The following is a 19,036-nucleotide window of genomic DNA, read 5'->3' on the forward strand; positions in this document are numbered from 1 at the left end:
ATCCATGACGTCTCGAACCGCCCTCCAGTGGGTGAAGGGCCAATCCATGACATCTCGAACCGCCCTCCAGTGGGTGAAGGGCCAATCCATGACGCCAATCCATGACGTCTCGAACCCCCCTCCAGTGGGTGAAGGGCCGATCCATGACGTCTCGAACCGCCCTCCAGTGGGTGAAGGGCCAATCCATGACATCTCGAACCGCCCTCCAGTGGGTGAAGGGCCAATCCATGACGCCAATCCATGACGTCTCGAACCCCCCTCCAGTGGGTGAAGGGCCGATCCATGACATCTCGAACCGCCCTCCAGTGGGTGAAGGGCCAATCCATGACGTCTCGAACCCCCCTCCAGTGGGTGAAGGGCCAATCCATGACATCTCGAACCGCCCTCCAGTGGGTGAAGGGCCAATCCATGACATCTCGAACCGCCCTCCAGTGGGTGAAGGGCCAATCCATGACATCTCGAACCCCCCTCCAGTGGGTGAAGGGCCAATCCATGACATCTCGAACCGCCCTCCAGTGGGTGAAGGGCCAATCCATGACGTCTCGAACCCCCCTCCAGTGGGTGAAGGGCCAATCCATGACGTCTCGAACCCCCCTCCAGTGGGTGAAGGGCCGATCCATGACGTCTCGAACCGCCCTCCAGTGGGTGAAGAGCCAATCCATGATGTCTCGAACTGCCCTCCAGTGGGTGAAGAGCCAATCCATGACGTCTTGAACTGTCCTCCAGTGGGTGAAGGGCCGATCCATGACATCTCGAACCGCCCTCCAGTGGGTGAAGGGCCAATCCATGACATCTCGAACCGCCCTCCAGTGGGTGAAGGGCCAATCCATGACATCTCGAACCGCCCTCCAGTGGGTGAAGAGCCAATCCATGATGTCTCGAACTGCCCTCCAGTGGGTGAAGGGCCAATCCATGACATCTCGAACCGCCCTCCAGTGGGTGAAGGGCCAATCCATGACATCTCGAACCGCCCTCCAGTGGGTGAAGGGCCAATCCATGACATCTCGAACCGCCCTCCAGTGGGTGAAGAGCCAATCCATGATGTCTCGAACTGCCCTCCAGTGGGTGAAGAGCCAATCCATGATGTCTCGAACTGCCCTCCAGTGGGTGAAGGGCCAATCCATGACATCTCGAACCGCCCTCCAGTGGGTGAAGGGTCAATCCATGACATCTCGAACCGCCCTCCAGCGAGTGAAGGGCCAATCCATGACATCTCGAACCGCCCTCCAGCGAGTGAAGGGCCAATCCATGACATCTCGAACCGCCCTCCAGCGAGTGAAGGGCCAATCCATGACATCTCGAACCGCCCTCCAGTGGGTGAAGAGCCAATCCATTATGTCTCGAACCGCCCTCCAGTGGGTGAAGGGCCAATCCATGACATCTCGAACCGCCCTCCAGTGGGTGAAGAGCCAATCCATGATGTCTCGAACTGCCCTCCAGTGGGTGAAGGGCCAACCATAACGTCTCGAACCGCCCTCCAGTGGGTGAAGAGCCAATCCATGATGTCTCGAACTGCCCTCCAGTGGGTGAAGGGCCAATCCATGACATCTCGAACCGCCCTCCAGTGGGTGAAGGGTCAATCCATGACAGTTCGAACCGCCCTCCAGTGGGTGAAGGGCCAATCCATGACATCTCGAACCGCCCTCCAGTGGGTGAAGGGCCAATCCATGACGTCTCGAACCCCCCTCCAGTGGGTGAAGGGCCAATCCATGACGTCTCGAACCCCCCTCCAGTGGGTGAAGGGCCGATCCATGACATCTCGAACCGCCCTCCAGTGGGTGAAGGGCCAATCCATGACATCTCGAACCGCCCTCCAGTGGGTGAAGGGCCAATCCATGACGTCTCGAACCGCCCTCCAGTGGGTGAAGGGCCAATCCATGACATCTCGAACCGCCCTCCAGTGGGTGAAGGGCCGATCCATGACGTCTCGAACCCCCCTCCAGTGGGTGAAGGGCCGATCCATGACGTCTCGAACCGCCCTCCAGTGGGTGAAGGGCCAATCCATGACATCTCGAACCGCCCTCCAGTGGGTGAAGGGCCAATCCATGACGTCTCGAACCGCCCTCCAGTGGGTGAAGGGCCAATCCATGACGTCTCGAACCGCCCTCCAGTGGGTGAAGGGCCAATCCATGACGTCTCGAACCGCCCTCCAGTGGGTGAAGGGCCAATCCATGACGTCTCGAACCGCCCTCCAGTGGGTGAAGGGCCAATCCATGACATCTCGAACCGCCCTCCAGTGGGTGAAGGGCCAATCCATGACGCCAATCCATGACGTCTCGAACCCCCCTCCAGTGGGTGAAGGGCCGATCCATGACGTCTCGAACCGCCCTCCAGTGGGTGAAGGGCCAATCCATGACATCTCGAACCGCCCTCCAGTGGGTGAAGGGCCAATCCATGACGCCAATCCATGACGTCTCGAACCCCCCTCCAGTGGGTGAAGGGCCGATCCATGACATCTCGAACCGCCCTCCAGTGGGTGAAGGGCCAATCCATGACGTCTCGAACCCCCCTCCAGTGGGTGAAGGGCCAATCCATGACATCTCGAACCGCCCTCCAGTGGGTGAAGGGCCAATCCATGACATCTCGAACCGCCCTCCAGTGGGTGAAGGGCCAATCCATGACATCTCGAACCCCCCTCCAGTGGGTGAAGGGCCAATCCATGACATCTCGAACCGCCCTCCAGTGGGTGAAGGGCCAATCCATGACGTCTCGAACCCCCCTCCAGTGGGTGAAGGGCCAATCCATGACGTCTCGAACCCCCCTCCAGTGGGTGAAGGGCCGATCCATGACGTCTCGAACCGCCCTCCAGTGGGTGAAGAGCCAATCCATGATGTCTCGAACTGCCCTCCAGTGGGTGAAGAGCCAATCCATGACGTCTTGAACTGTCCTCCAGTGGGTGAAGGGCCGATCCATGACATCTCGAACCGCCCTCCAGTGGGTGAAGGGCCAATCCATGACATCTCGAACCGCCCTCCAGTGGGTGAAGGGCCAATCCATGACATCTCGAACCGCCCTCCAGTGGGTGAAGAGCCAATCCATGATGTCTCGAACTGCCCTCCAGTGGGTGAAGGGCCAATCCATGACATCTCGAACCGCCCTCCAGTGGGTGAAGGGCCAATCCATGACATCTCGAACCGCCCTCCAGTGGGTGAAGGGCCAATCCATGACATCTCGAACCGCCCTCCAGTGGGTGAAGAGCCAATCCATGATGTCTCGAACTGCCCTCCAGTGGGTGAAGAGCCAATCCATGATGTCTCGAACTGCCCTCCAGTGGGTGAAGGGCCAATCCATGACATCTCGAACCGCCCTCCAGTGGGTGAAGGGTCAATCCATGACATCTCGAACCGCCCTCCAGCGAGTGAAGGGCCAATCCATGACATCTCGAACCGCCCTCCAGCGAGTGAAGGGCCAATCCATGACATCTCGAACCGCCCTCCAGCGAGTGAAGGGCCAATCCATGACATCTCGAACCGCCCTCCAGTGGGTGAAGAGCCAATCCATTATGTCTCGAACCGCCCTCCAGTGGGTGAAGGGCCAATCCATGACATCTCGAACCGCCCTCCAGTGGGTGAAGAGCCAATCCATGATGTCTCGAACTGCCCTCCAGTGGGTGAAGGGCCAACCATAACGTCTCGAACCGCCCTCCAGTGGGTGAAGAGCCAATCCATGATGTCTCGAACTGCCCTCCAGTGGGTGAAGGGCCAATCCATGACATCTCGAACCGCCCTCCAGTGGGTGAAGGGTCAATCCATGACAGTTCGAACCGCCCTCCAGTGGGTGAAGGGCCAATCCATGACATCTCGAACCGCCCTCCAGTGGGTGAAGGGCCAATCCATGACGTCTCGAACCCCCCTCCAGTGGGTGAAGGGCCAATCCATGACGTCTCGAACCCCCCTCCAGTGGGTGAAGGGCCGATCCATGACATCTCGAACCGCCCTCCAGTGGGTGAAGGGCCAATCCATGACATCTCGAACCGCCCTCCAGTGGGTGAAGGGCCAATCCATGACGTCTCGAACCGCCCTCCAGTGGGTGAAGGGCCAATCCATGACATCTCGAACCGCCCTCCAGTGGGTGAAGGGCCGATCCATGACGTCTCGAACCCCCCTCCAGTGGGTGAAGGGCCGATCCATGACGTCTCGAACCGCCCTCCAGTGGGTGAAGGGCCAATCCATGACATCTCGAACCGCCCTCCAGTGGGTGAAGGGCCAATCCATGACGTCTCGAACCGCCCTCCAGTGGGTGAAGGGCCAATCCATGATGTCTCGAACTGCCCTCCAGTGGGTGAAGAGCCAATCCATGACGTCTCGAACTGTCCTCCAGTGGGTGAAGGGCCGATCCATGACATCTCGAACCGCCCTCCAGTGGGTGAAGGGCCAATCCATGACATCTCGAACCGCCCTCCAGTGGGTGAAGGGCCAATCCATGACGTCTCGAACCGCCCTCCAGTGGGTGAAGAGCCAATCCATGATGTCTCGAACTGCCCTCCAGTGGGTGAAGGGCCAATCCATGACATCTCGAACCGCCCTCCAGTGGGTGAAGGGTCAATCCATGACATCTCGAACCGCCCTCCAGCGGGTGAAGGGCCAATCCATGACGTCTCGAACCCCCCTCCAGTGGGTCAAGGGCCAATCCATGACATCTCGAACCGCCCTCCAGTGGGTGAAGAGCCAATCCATGATGTCTCGAACCGCCCTCCAGTGGGTGAAGGGCCAATCCATGACATCTCGAACCGCCCTCCAGTGGGTGAAGAGCCAATCCATGATGTCTCGAACTGCCCTCCAGTGGGTGAAGGGCCAATCCATGACATCTCGAACCGCCCTCCAGTGGGTGAAGGGTCAATCCATGACATCTCGAACCGCCCTCCAGTGGGTGAAGGGTCAATCCATGACATCTCGAACCGCCCTCCAGTGGGTGAAGGGCCGATCCATGACATCTCGAACCGCCCTCCAGTGGGTGAAGGGCCAATCCATGACGTCTCGAACCGCCCTCCAGTGGGTGAAGGGCCGATCCATGACATCTCGAACCGCCCTCCAGTGGGTGAAGGGCCAATCCATGACATCTCGAACCGTCCTCCAGTGGGTGAAGGGTCAATCCATGACGTCTTGAACTGTCCTCCAGTGGGTGAAGGGTCAATCCATGACGTCTCGAACCGCCCTCCTGTGGGTGAAGGGCCAATCCATGACATCTCGAACCGTCCTCCAGTGGGTGAAGAGCCAATCCATGATGTCTCGAACTGCCCTCCAGTGGGTGAAGGGTCAATCCATGACGTCTCGAACCGCCCTCCAGTGGGTGAAGGGTCAATCCATGACATCTCGAACCGCCCTCCAGTGGGTGAAGGGTCAATCATAACGTCTCGAACCGCCCTCCAGTGGGTGAAGGGTCAATCCATGACATCTCGAACCGCCCTCCAGTGGGTGAAGGGCCGATCCATGACATCTCGAACCGCCCTCCAGTGGGTGAAGGGTCAATCATAACGTCTCGAACCGTCCTCCAGTGGGTGAAGAGCCAATCCATGATGTCTCGAACTGCCCTCCAGTGGGTGAAGGGTCAATCCATGACGTCTCGAACCGCCCTCCAGTGGGTGAAGGGTCAAACCATGACATCTCGAACCGCCCTCCAGTGGGTGAAGGGTCAATCATAACGTCTCGAACCGCCCTCCAGTGGGTGAAGGGCCGATCCATGACATCTCGAACCGCCCTCCAGTGGGTGAAGGGCCGATCCATGACATCTCGAACCGTCCTCCAGTGGGTGAAGGGCCAATCCATGACGTCTTGAACCATCCTCCAGTGGGTGAAGGGCCAATCCATGACATCTCGTACCGCCCTCCAGTGGGTGAAGGGCCAATCCATGACATCTCGAACCGCCCTCCAGTGGGTGAAGGGCCAATCCATGACATCTCGAACCGCCCTCCAGTGGGTGAAGGGCCGATCCATGACATCTCGAACCGCCCTCCAGTGGGTGAAGGGCCAATCCATGACGTCTCGAACCGCCCTCCAGTGGGTGAAGGGCCAATCCATGACATCTCGAACCGCCCTCCAGTGGGTGAAGGGCCGATCCATGACATCTCGAACCGCCCTCCAGTGGGTGAAGGGTCAATCCATGACGTCTTGAACCATCCTCCAGTGGGTGAAGGGCCGATCCATGACATCTCGAACCGCCCTCCAGTGGGTGAAGGGCCAATCCATGACGTCTCGAACCGCCCTCCAGTGGGTGAAAGGCCAATCCATGATGTCTCGAACCGCCCTCCAGTGGGTGAAGGGCCAATCCATGACGTCTCGAACCGCCCTCCAGTGGGTGAAGGGTCAATCCATGACGTCTTGAACCATCCTCCAGTGGGTGAAGGGCCGATCCATGACATCTCGAACCGCCCTCCAGTGGGTGAAGGGTCAATCCATGACGTCTTGAACCATCCTCCAGTGGGTGAAGGGCCAATCAATGACGTCTCGAACCGCCCTCCAGTGGGTGAAGGGCCAATCCATGACGTCTCGAACCGCCCTCCAGTGAGTGAAGGGCCAATCCATGATGTCTCGAACCCCCCTCCAGTGGGTGAAGGGCCGATCCATGACATCTCGAACCGTCCTCCAGTGGGTGAAGGGCCAATCCATGATGTCTCGAACCGCCCTCCAGTGGGTGAAGGGCCAATCCATGACGTCTCGAACCGCCCTCCAGTGGGTGAAAGGCCAATCCATGATGTCTCGAACCGCCCTCCAGTGGGTGAAGGGCCAATCCATGACGTCTCGAACCGCCCTCCAGTGGGTGAAGGGTCAATCCATGACGTCTTGAACCATCCTCCAGTGGGTGAAGGGCCGATCCATGACATCTCGAACCGCCCTCCAGTGGGTGAAGGGTCAATCCATGACGTCTTGAACCATCCTCCAGTGGGTGAAGGGCCAATCAATGACGTCTCGAACCGCCCTCCAGTGGGTGAAGGGCCAATCCATGACGTCTCGAACCCCCCTCCAGTGGGTGAAGGGCCAATCCATGACGTCTCGAACCCCCCTCCAGTGGGTGAAGGGCCGATCCATGACATCTCGAACCGCCCTCCAGTGGGTGAAGGGCCAATCCATGACATCTCGAACCGCCCTCCAGTGGGTGAAGGGCCAATCCATGACGTCTCGAACCGCCCTCCAGTGGGTGAAGGGCCAATCCATGACATCTCGAACCGCCCTCCAGTGGGTGAAGGGCCGATCCATGACGTCTCGAACCCCCCTCCAGTGGGTGAAGGGCCGATCCATGACGTCTCGAACCGCCCTCCAGTGGGTGAAGGGCCAATCCATGACATCTCGAACCGCCCTCCAGTGGGTGAAGGGCCAATCCATGACGTCTCGAACCGCCCTCCAGTGGGTGAAGGGCCAATCCATGATGTCTCGAACTGCCCTCCAGTGGGTGAAGAGCCAATCCATGACGTCTCGAACTGTCCTCCAGTGGGTGAAGGGCCGATCCATGACATCTCGAACCGCCCTCCAGTGGGTGAAGGGCCAATCCATGACATCTCGAACCGCCCTCCAGTGGGTGAAGGGCCAATCCATGACGTCTCGAACCGCCCTCCAGTGGGTGAAGAGCCAATCCATGATGTCTCGAACTGCCCTCCAGTGGGTGAAGGGCCAATCCATGACATCTCGAACCGCCCTCCAGTGGGTGAAGGGTCAATCCATGACATCTCGAACCGCCCTCCAGCGGGTGAAGGGCCAATCCATGACGTCTCGAACCCCCCTCCAGTGGGTCAAGGGCCAATCCATGACATCTCGAACCGCCCTCCAGTGGGTGAAGAGCCAATCCATGATGTCTCGAACCGCCCTCCAGTGGGTGAAGGGCCAATCCATGACATCTCGAACCGCCCTCCAGTGGGTGAAGAGCCAATCCATGATGTCTCGAACTGCCCTCCAGTGGGTGAAGGGCCAATCCATGACATCTCGAACCGCCCTCCAGTGGGTGAAGGGTCAATCCATGACATCTCGAACCGCCCTCCAGTGGGTGAAGGGTCAATCCATGACATCTCGAACCGCCCTCCAGTGGGTGAAGGGCCGATCCATGACATCTCGAACCGCCCTCCAGTGGGTGAAGGGCCAATCCATGACGTCTCGAACCGCCCTCCAGTGGGTGAAGGGCCGATCCATGACATCTCGAACCGCCCTCCAGTGGGTGAAGGGCCAATCCATGACATCTCGAACCGTCCTCCAGTGGGTGAAGGGTCAATCCATGACGTCTTGAACTGTCCTCCAGTGGGTGAAGGGTCAATCCATGACGTCTCGAACCGCCCTCCTGTGGGTGAAGGGCCAATCCATGACATCTCGAACCGTCCTCCAGTGGGTGAAGAGCCAATCCATGATGTCTCGAACTGCCCTCCAGTGGGTGAAGGGTCAATCCATGACGTCTCGAACCGCCCTCCAGTGGGTGAAGGGTCAATCCATGACATCTCGAACCGCCCTCCAGTGGGTGAAGGGTCAATCATAACGTCTCGAACCGCCCTCCAGTGGGTGAAGGGTCAATCCATGACATCTCGAACCGCCCTCCAGTGGGTGAAGGGCCGATCCATGACATCTCGAACCGCCCTCCAGTGGGTGAAGGGTCAATCATAACGTCTCGAACCGTCCTCCAGTGGGTGAAGAGCCAATCCATGATGTCTCGAACTGCCCTCCAGTGGGTGAAGGGTCAATCCATGACGTCTCGAACCGCCCTCCAGTGGGTGAAGGGTCAAACCATGACATCTCGAACCGCCCTCCAGTGGGTGAAGGGTCAATCATAACGTCTCGAACCGCCCTCCAGTGGGTGAAGGGCCGATCCATGACATCTCGAACCGCCCTCCAGTGGGTGAAGGGCCGATCCATGACATCTCGAACCGTCCTCCAGTGGGTGAAGGGCCAATCCATGACGTCTTGAACCATCCTCCAGTGGGTGAAGGGCCAATCCATGACATCTCGTACCGCCCTCCAGTGGGTGAAGGGCCAATCCATGACATCTCGAACCGCCCTCCAGTGGGTGAAGGGCCAATCCATGACATCTCGAACCGCCCTCCAGTGGGTGAAGGGCCGATCCATGACATCTCGAACCGCCCTCCAGTGGGTGAAGGGCCAATCCATGACGTCTCGAACCGCCCTCCAGTGGGTGAAGGGCCAATCCATGACATCTCGAACCGCCCTCCAGTGGGTGAAGGGCCGATCCATGACATCTCGAACCGCCCTCCAGTGGGTGAAGGGTCAATCCATGACGTCTTGAACCATCCTCCAGTGGGTGAAGGGCCGATCCATGACATCTCGAACCGCCCTCCAGTGGGTGAAGGGCCAATCCATGACGTCTCGAACCGCCCTCCAGTGGGTGAAAGGCCAATCCATGATGTCTCGAACCGCCCTCCAGTGGGTGAAGGGCCAATCCATGACGTCTCGAACCGCCCTCCAGTGGGTGAAGGGTCAATCCATGACGTCTTGAACCATCCTCCAGTGGGTGAAGGGCCGATCCATGACATCTCGAACCGCCCTCCAGTGGGTGAAGGGTCAATCCATGACGTCTTGAACCATCCTCCAGTGGGTGAAGGGCCAATCAATGACGTCTCGAACCGCCCTCCAGTGGGTGAAGGGCCAATCCATGACGTCTCGAACCGCCCTCCAGTGAGTGAAGGGCCAATCCATGATGTCTCGAACCCCCCTCCAGTGGGTGAAGGGCCGATCCATGACATCTCGAACCGTCCTCCAGTGGGTGAAGGGCCAATCCATGATGTCTCGAACCGCCCTCCAGTGGGTGAAGGGCCAATCCATGACGTCTCGAACCGCCCTCCAGTGGGTGAAAGGCCAATCCATGATGTCTCGAACCGCCCTCCAGTGGGTGAAGGGCCAATCCATGACGTCTCGAACCGCCCTCCAGTGGGTGAAGGGTCAATCCATGACGTCTTGAACCATCCTCCAGTGGGTGAAGGGCCGATCCATGACATCTCGAACCGCCCTCCAGTGGGTGAAGGGTCAATCCATGACGTCTTGAACCATCCTCCAGTGGGTGAAGGGCCAATCAATGACGTCTCGAACCGCCCTCCAGTGGGTGAAGGGCCAATCCATGACGTCTCGAACCGCCCTCCAGTGAGTGAAGGGCCAATCCATGATGTCTCGAACCCCCCTCCAGTGGGTGAAGGGCCGATCCATGACATCTCGAACCGTCCTCCAGTGGGTGAAGGGCCAATCCATGACGTCTTGAACCATCCTCCAGTGGGTGAAGGGCCGATCCATGACATCTCGAACCGCCCTCCAGTGGGTGAAGGGTCAATCCATGACGTCTTGAACCATCCTCCAGTGGGTGAAGGGCCAATCCATGACGTCTCGAACCGCCCTCCAGTGGGTGAAGGGCCAATCCATGACGTCTCGAACCGCCCTCCAGTGAGTGAAGGGCCAATCCATGATGTCTCGAACCCCCCTCCAGTGGGTGAAGGGCCAATCCATGACGTCTTGAACCATCCTCCAGTGGGTGAAGGGCCAATCCATGACGTCTCGAACCGCCCTCCAGTGAGTGAAGGGCCAATCCATGATGTCTCGAACCCCCCTCCAGTGGGTGAAGGGCCAATCCATGACGTCTTGAACCATCCTCCAGTGGGTGAAGGGCCAATCCATGACGTCTCGAACCGCCCTCCAGTGGGTGAAGGGCCAATCCATGACGTCTCGAACCGCCCTCCAGTGAGTGAAGGGCCAATCCATGATGTCTCGAACCCCCCTCCAGTGGGTGAAGGGCCAATCCATGACGTCTTGAACCATCCTCCAGTGGGTGAAGGGCCAATCCATGACATCTCGAACCGCCCTCCAGTGGGTGAAGGGCCAATCCATGACATCTCGAACCGTCCTCCAGTGGGTGAAGGGCCAATCCATGACGTCTCGAACCCCCCTCCAGTGGGTGAAGGGCCAATCCATGACATCTCGAACCGTCCTCCAGTGGGTGAAGGGCCAATCCATGACGTCTCGAACCGCCCTCCAGTGAGTGAAGGGCCAATCCATGATGTCTCGAACCCCCCTCCAGTGGGTCAAGGGCCAATCCATGACGTCTCGAACCGCCCTCCAGTGGGTGAAGGGCCGATCCATGACGTCTCGAACCGCCCTCCAGTGGGTGAAGGGCCGATCCATGACGTCTCGAACCGTCCTCCAGTGAGTGAAGCTAACGTCTCGGGGGGGATAGCTTTACTTTAGGGGTTAAGCAAGCTAACAGTAGTTTGCACCTCTTATGGATTTTTGTAGATAAAATCCACAAAGTGGATATAAAAAACCCATTAAAACCAGGAGCTGAGTAAAGAGAGAGAAAAGTGCAGGACAATCGAAAGGAAAGCAATAGCATGCCAGTATCTGTGCATGGACACGAGTGATGTCTACATCTTTGAATATTTTATGGCACACTCATGGTGGAAACGGTTCATTTCAGATATGAGGGCATCAAAATGTCAATGCTGTTATTTTCCATACAGTAGAACATGCTGATCTCTGTCAAGTTCAGTTGAAGTTTCGCTATTTGTATCTGTGTACGCTTTTCCTCCAGTCTCAGTGTCGAGGAGATAACCTTCACCTTCAGTGCTGTCAGAAACATCAGACCGATCTCACGACAGAAACATGGGCTCCTGGTGAAGTTTCTGTTCATCCACTGCAATAAACAAGCTCACCCAATCCATATTCATATTCACTGTCTCCGACTGTCAGAGGAGCTGATTAGACAGAGACAGAACGCGTAACATTCAATGGTTCATATCTTTGGTCTCTCAGCAGACCGTCGGAGATCATAAGAAAGCTCACACTGTTGTACATTCTCACAACATTTTCATGTGGCCAATTTTACTCTCTGTTTTGAATTTTTAAACTGAAAAAATTAGTTAGTTCACCCAAAAATGAAAATTCTGTCAGTATTTACTCACCCTCATGTCGTTCCAACCCCGTAAGACCTTCGTTCATCTTCAGAACACAAATTAAGATATTTAAGATATTAAGATCGCTCCTGCATACTAGTCCATAGGCTTCTTGAGGGAATGACTCTTGCTGGCATCGAAAAGTCATTAAAGACATCGTTAAAATAGTCCAAGTGACTACAGGGGCTTTATCAAACGACGAGAACACTTTTTGTGCGCAAAAATAAACAAAAATAACAACTTTATTTTAACTATTCACTTCCTTCTCCATGGGCCTGTAGTCAGTTAACGTAGTGTGATTGCGTAAAGCTACGTCACACGTAGGCTCACTATTGGCCGACGCTGGTCATGTGTGTGTGATGCGTGTGACGTACAATAACAGAAGCTTACGCTATTAAACTAGTAACCTGACTCGCGCAGAGGGAGAAATAAACCAATAGTTGAAATAAAGTCGTTATTTTTGTTGTTTTTTGCGCACAAAAGTGTTCTCGTCGTTTCATAAAGTTAAAATTGAGCCACTGTAGTCACTTGGACTATTTTAACGATGTCTTTAATGACTTTTCGGGGACATCAAGAGTCATTCCCTCAAGAAGCCTATGGACTAGTATGCAGGAGTGATCTTAATATCTTAAATATCTTAATTTGTGTCCCGAAGATGAACGAAGGGGTTGGAACAACATGAGGGTGAGGAAATACTGACAGAATTTTCATTTTTGGGTGAACTAACCCTTTAATTTCAACAGTCCCAGAGACTGACACTGGCATATGTTTGCATGTACATGTACGTTTAAGAGCACACTAAAGCCGCATGCTTTACACGCAATGTTACATGATTCGGAGGATACGTCTGGTGACAGCGCACCGCTTAAAGGAATACAACAGAAAGCGGCATCATGTTAGGCCAAATGAACAAACGCCTGGTGGTTCAGTGTGTACTTGTGAACTGTGCATCTTAGTACAGGGTTTAGTGCAGGTCATGTGATATTTTCAAACGTTATTAACTGAGAGCTTTATCCTCTTAGAGCAACTCGCCAGAGATTTCATTTACGAACCTGTTGGCGAGACATACAACAACCAACGTCATAAATCATTGCCTGGCTCAGGTTCATCTGTCTTGTATAAAACAATGTGCTTTAAGCGCCTCTCTCTGGACATTTCACTTGTGTCACGGAAGAAGCAAGCAACTTAATGTGTTGGAGTCGGTTAGGACACAGTACACACACTGAACTGAAAGTGGGAGTGTATTCCCAGTCAGTCTCCAGCCAGATGCTCTCTTGCAGCTTCACACACTGCCGTGAGGGCTTCATGGTGTGTGTGTGTGTGTGTGTGTGTGTCATCACCGGTGTGAACCATCAGTGTGTGCATCATTGCTGCTCCTCATTCCCACTGAGCCCAGTGACCCTAACACACACACACACACACACATACGGAGAGCTGTCAGGACACCTGTTAGAGCCTGACTCTGAGTGTGTGGGTTCACTGCTCCTCTCTGTCATGTTGTTTCGGCGCCGCTGGACCGTGAACATGTCTCCATGTGCCCAGTCTCTGCTGTGTGTCTGCTCAACCACTCTCCACAGTTTAAACATGAGTATAAACATCAGCTAACCCAGCTCATTATTCACTATTACACTACAAGGCTGTTGCATGCTTGATTCTGACAGCAGCAAGAGAACCAAAACCCACAACGACACTGACTGAGCAAATAAAGATGGTAAACAACAGGATTAAAACACAAATCATCTCCATGTTTTTTGCCAAAGAATTACGTTTCATTATGTATGGAAAGCACATACTGTCTTTCTCCTGCTCAAACCCATACACACTCACATACTCACACTCTCACACTCACATGACTTTATCAGTAAAATAGTTTAGAAAAGTAGAAGCTGCATGACGTTTCTCACTGGCGATGTAATAGCACTGTTCTTGAAGCAGATAAACGTACAGTTTTGCTATTAGAGACCAGTGTTGGGCAAGTTACTTTTAAAAAGTAATTAGTTACAGTTACTAGTTACTTCTTCCAAAAAGTAACTAAATTAGTAACTCAGTTACAAATTTTAAAAAGTAATTAGTTACTTAAGAAAGTAACTATTGTGTTACTTTCAAGTAAAATTAAATTTTAAATGCTCAAATGTGACCCCACCTCTACCCCTACTTAAAACACATGTGCATGTTCAATTATTCATGAAAAATCTGAAAACTTGAAAACTTAACATGAGCAATATCATTTAGAGAAGACTACTTTTGGATTATTTGGTCTCGTCGGCATACCTGTCTCTCGTTGACTGACTGGCTTGTGTTATTCCTTGTGTGTCCTGTCCTGTCCGACTATGCGTTATGATGGGTCGTTCGCAATTCATGAGCGTTAGCCGATAGTGATGATGGGTCGTTCGTGGAGGAGCGTAATAACTTGACACTGTTGACACACACTCAGGTAATTCACACACGCTTGATAACTCTCTCTCTATGACTGCATTAACACTAGAACGGCCACAACGTTCATTTTGACCGTTTTGAATTTTATATCTACAATAACTTTGTTGAAAAAAATAATAAAATCCTGCTGGTACCTGACTTTTCCTAAAATTGTCTGTATTTTCATTTAAAATGCTTTTCATATAAATTAAGTTATGTAAACGTAAGGCAAAAAAAAAAAATGAACATATTTACGTATTTCGGCCATAGATGGTCATATTGTCCGCACTAAATTTTGCGGTATTTTTTTAAAAAAATATCCCGCGGTTGATCGTGTTCTCTCTCAACTGTCAACAGAAAGGTCCGTCCGGTCACCTCTGTAGCGGTGTTTGCTGTTCACTAGTTCTGCTAGTCCTATTATTATTATTAGCCTATTGACCGCTTCGCAAATCGTCACTAACATTTTCGTCAAAGTTTTTGTCATTCAAACCTAGTTTTTATTTACTTATCGTCTCGTTTTCATCTTTGAAAACATGTGGTTGACGAAAATAATTACGAAAATTATTCGTCAACGAAATAAACACTGTTTGAATCTAACGGTCAAAATAACCGTTTGTGGCCGTTCTAGTAGTTTTGGGATTCTGGCACTTCTAGTGTTGACACTGCTATCAATGGATCAAGTCTCTGTTACTACTGTAGCTCTAAAATGTTGTTTGGAATTAGCAACGGTGTCATAGGATGAGATTTATAACAAATTATTAGTCCTACACACAAGTAAAACGTCTTAAACTACAACATATGAACACTGTCGTGAGGTTATAAGAGTCAGGTCCATTGAGTTATTAGAAAACACTGCACACCTGAGTGTAACATCTACACTTATTAAAATCAAAAGTTGTAGCTTTTAATGTTTTAATGGAGCTGACATGAACAGTTGTGACCAATGTTAACTGAGATGAATAAATACTGCAACAAATATACAGCACATTGTTAATGTTAGTTTATGCATTGCCTAAAGAGACCTTATTGTGAAGTGTGTGTTTAGTTAATGTTTGCTCTGCTGGTTAGGGATGATTGAGCGGCTGTCACCGTGTGTGTGTGTGTGTGTGTGACTGATGTTTGTTTAGCACTGCTCCTGACTGTGGTTAACAGCCTATATTAAATGAGTTATCCCAGCTGCTTCATTTATGTGCTTAACACACGCACAAACATCATCCTGATGAACATCAAACGTGTGTGTTTAGATCATAATGTGCACAGCTCTTCAACAAACACACACATTACTGTTCATCTGAATCTTCCTGCAATAATCCTGATAGTTTCTCTTTAATACGCAGCAGGAAAACAGGATTTCATCTCATTCTGAATGTGACGCTACGGCCAGTCTAAACTACGATTTACAGTACGAGGGCAAATAAATCACAGACATGCCTTAAATGGTGAGATCATCCACAAAGAAAATCATTTATTCACCCTCATTTCATTCCAAACCTCTAAGACTTCTGTTCAAAACACAAGATATTTCTAATATTTTCTTATCATTTTTGTCCCTTCACTGACCAAATATTCAAGCAACAAAACATTCATAAAAACGTTGTAATGGAGCAGTTTAATCCATGTCTTCTGGAGAGAAACATTCACTTTATATGATGAACAGATTTCATTTAGGATTTTATTCACATATAAACATTGATCACCACACATACATAGAGCACATCAAATATGATGAACAGAAGCTCAAACGTTTGTGTTTCACACAGTTACTGTAACGGCAGGGATCATCTCAGAGGAACTGTAGACAATCTCTTATAACTCATCTTTAATCACCAAAATGACATATTTAAAAGGATTAGTTCACTTTTGAAAAAACTTTTGCTGATAATTTACTCACCCCCATGTCATCCAAGATGTCCATGTCTTTCTTTCCTCAGTCGAAAAGAATTTAAGGTTTTTGATGAAAACATTCCAGGATTTTTCTCAATATAATGGACTTCAATGGGGTCCAAACGGTTCAAGGTCCAAAAGACGGTTTCAGTGCAGCTTCAAATGTCTTTAAACGACACCAGACGATGAATAAGGGTCTTATCAAGCGAAACGATCGGTTATTTTAAAACTTATTCCAAAAATGTAACTTTTCTAAGGGACAAATGCTAGCCTTGCTCTATTCTGTGAGGCGCGTTTGTAACGTCACGTAATACGTAATTACGTTCAAAAGGTCACGGGCGACGTAGCCGGAAGTACAGAATCAAAATCGTCCGACATCGTTGTTTTCCCTTTTAATTCCTTTTTTGTAAACGGCGTTTGAGTTAGTTTTCACGTTCAACCTATGCGTTCTACTTGTAAACACTGACTCTGTACTTCCGGCTACGTCGCCCGTGACCTTTTGAACGTAATTACGTATTACGTGACGTTACAAACGCGCCTCACAGAATAGAGCAAGGCTAGCATTTGTCCTTAGAAAAGTTACATTTTTGATTTACATTTACATTTTACATTTTTCTGAAACTGTTATTAACTGTCTTTTGGACCTTGGACTGTTTGGACCCCATTGAAGTCCATTATATGGAGAAAATCCTGGAATGTTTTCATCAAAAACCTTAATTTCTTTTCGACTGAAGAAAGAAAGACATGGACATCTTGGATGACATGGGGGTGAGTAAATTATCAGCAAAAGTTTTTTCAAAAGTGAACTAATCCTTTAACCATTTTTTCCTTAAATAAAATGTGTTTATACAACCCGGTCTCATCATAAACGTCATATAACTAACGTTTTGGGACGTCTTTTGACCATATTCGCCTTTTTAGGGCCCCCTTAAACGTCGGTAGATGAGGTTATGGGATCCTAACTCTACCCCAGACCTAAACCTAACCCTAAACCTAACCCGTCACCTAACTGACGTTAAAGGTAAAGCGTCAGTTGTATGACGGCCCGGGATCGCCATCTACCGACGTTTAAGGGGGCCCTAAAAAGGCGGATATTGACGTATGGTCAAAAGACGTCCCAAGACGTCAGTTATAGGACTTTTTGGGATGAGACTGTGTTACTTTATACCTTAAAATATCTTGAATGTAACTCGACACCCTTGCCTCATTTAGTATGCGCTGTTCTATGAATATGCAGATGAGCCCCGCCTCCCCTCACTCAGAGATCCACTGGTTGATGATCACACGTTGATCTGATCGTTTCTTACAAGGTCGTTTGTGACGTCAGAAACACCAGCGATTTTTGAGACTGTCTTTGGTTCAAGTTTGTACTGCTGTCTCTCTTCATCTCTGACCCTCTCTCTCTGTCACACACACTCACAACTAGGGTTGGGTATCGAGAATCGAGTATCGATTGGAACCGAGACTAACTTTTCATTTTTCCCGGAATCGTTCAAAAGTTCAAATTTCGATTCCTAGTTTCGATATTCACAGTCCGCCGAGCGGAAGAAGAAACCGCTGAACAACACCAACGAAGAAGCGTCTACCGGAAGTGTTGGCATAACCGCGCGAGTCGAACATGAGTAGCTTACGCCGGCGATCCAAAGTGTGGCTTCACTTTTCTAAAAATAACGAAATCTCGGCAAAATGCAAAATTTGTGACAAAAGGAGTATTTTTACAGAAGGAGTATTTCCTTCAGAAAGGCCGTTGGTTAGCAAGGTTAGCTAAACTTTTTTGACCCTGCCTCTTAAAAGAATCAGAATCGAGAATCGTTAGGAACCGGAATCGAAACAAGGAATCGGAATCGGAATCAGAATCGTTCAAATTCAAACGATACCCAACCCTACTCACAACACACACCTCCCACTATCTCTCTCTGTCACACACACTCACAACACACACCTCCCACTATCTCTCTCTCTCTCACCTTCAAAGTCGCACATACATATACACACATATAGATCGTGTGTGCAGTTTCCTCACTAATCAATGCTGCTTGGAGTTGCAAAACCCCAAATTAATATAGATTTGCTGTCCTTTTGCACACTAAATTATGTAAAGCATTGTGTTTTATTTGGTGTGTGTTTTGGCTGTTTGTGTGTGTGAAGAGAGCCCTGGATCCTCACACTGATGATGTGGACCTGTTCCAAACCCTGGACACTTTCATAAGCATCAAATGGACTGCGATGAAATATGTTTCATGACATGTTATTTCTTGATTAAACTGGAATGAAGAAATGGTCTGAACTGTTGAATCTCATTGGTTTACTCTGTGTTTCCACGTTGGGCTGATGTAGATCCTCAACTAATGTGATACCCAGAGGGTTAGCAGAAGTGCAGGTGCAACGCTACTCATACTCAACAGAAAGCTGAGCATATTTCTGTCAGGACCGCTATCGTCAAATACGATTGTGGTTCAGTTCTGGGCAAGAAGTCCCTGCGCATCCATGCATTGATAAGAGCAGCAAAAAACACAGCAGAACCAACATGAATATATACAGATATCATTCATTCAAGATTTTAAACTACAGCATAATTGGAGAAATTAGTCTGATACAAGGGGAATCCTGATGGCAAATCCTGACGGAGACAGGTGGAGCTGGGGAGGGAGGAGGGTAGCTGCTGATAATGCTGAAGAGCCTACCCAGACAGCAAACTGACATTGAATCAACGTGGAAACGACGTCTCTCATGACATTGAAACAACGTTGATTTTGCTCATCGAATTAACGTTGAACCAACGTCAGACGCGGCATTCTTCAAAGCTAAATGAAAATCGAAAATTGGTTTGCTTTCATAACGTTGAAACAACGCGTTGATTTCAAGTTGATTTTC

At 51.1% G+C, this 19,036-nt stretch overlaps 1 protein-coding gene across 1 annotated transcript in view; it reads left to right on the forward strand.

Annotated features, from left to right (window-relative positions):
- LOC120464473 (schwannomin-interacting protein 1-like) overlaps positions 1-19,036 on the forward strand; it is a 192,895-nt gene that overhangs the window by 35,067 nt on the left and 138,792 nt on the right. The window lies entirely within an intron of this gene.

The sequence above is a fragment of the Pimephales promelas genome, chromosome 16 (assembly GCF_988280905.1).
Source record: "Pimephales promelas chromosome 16, fPimPro1.hap1.1, whole genome shotgun sequence".
Taxonomy (NCBI): Eukaryota; Metazoa; Chordata; class Actinopteri; order Cypriniformes; family Leuciscidae; genus Pimephales; species Pimephales promelas.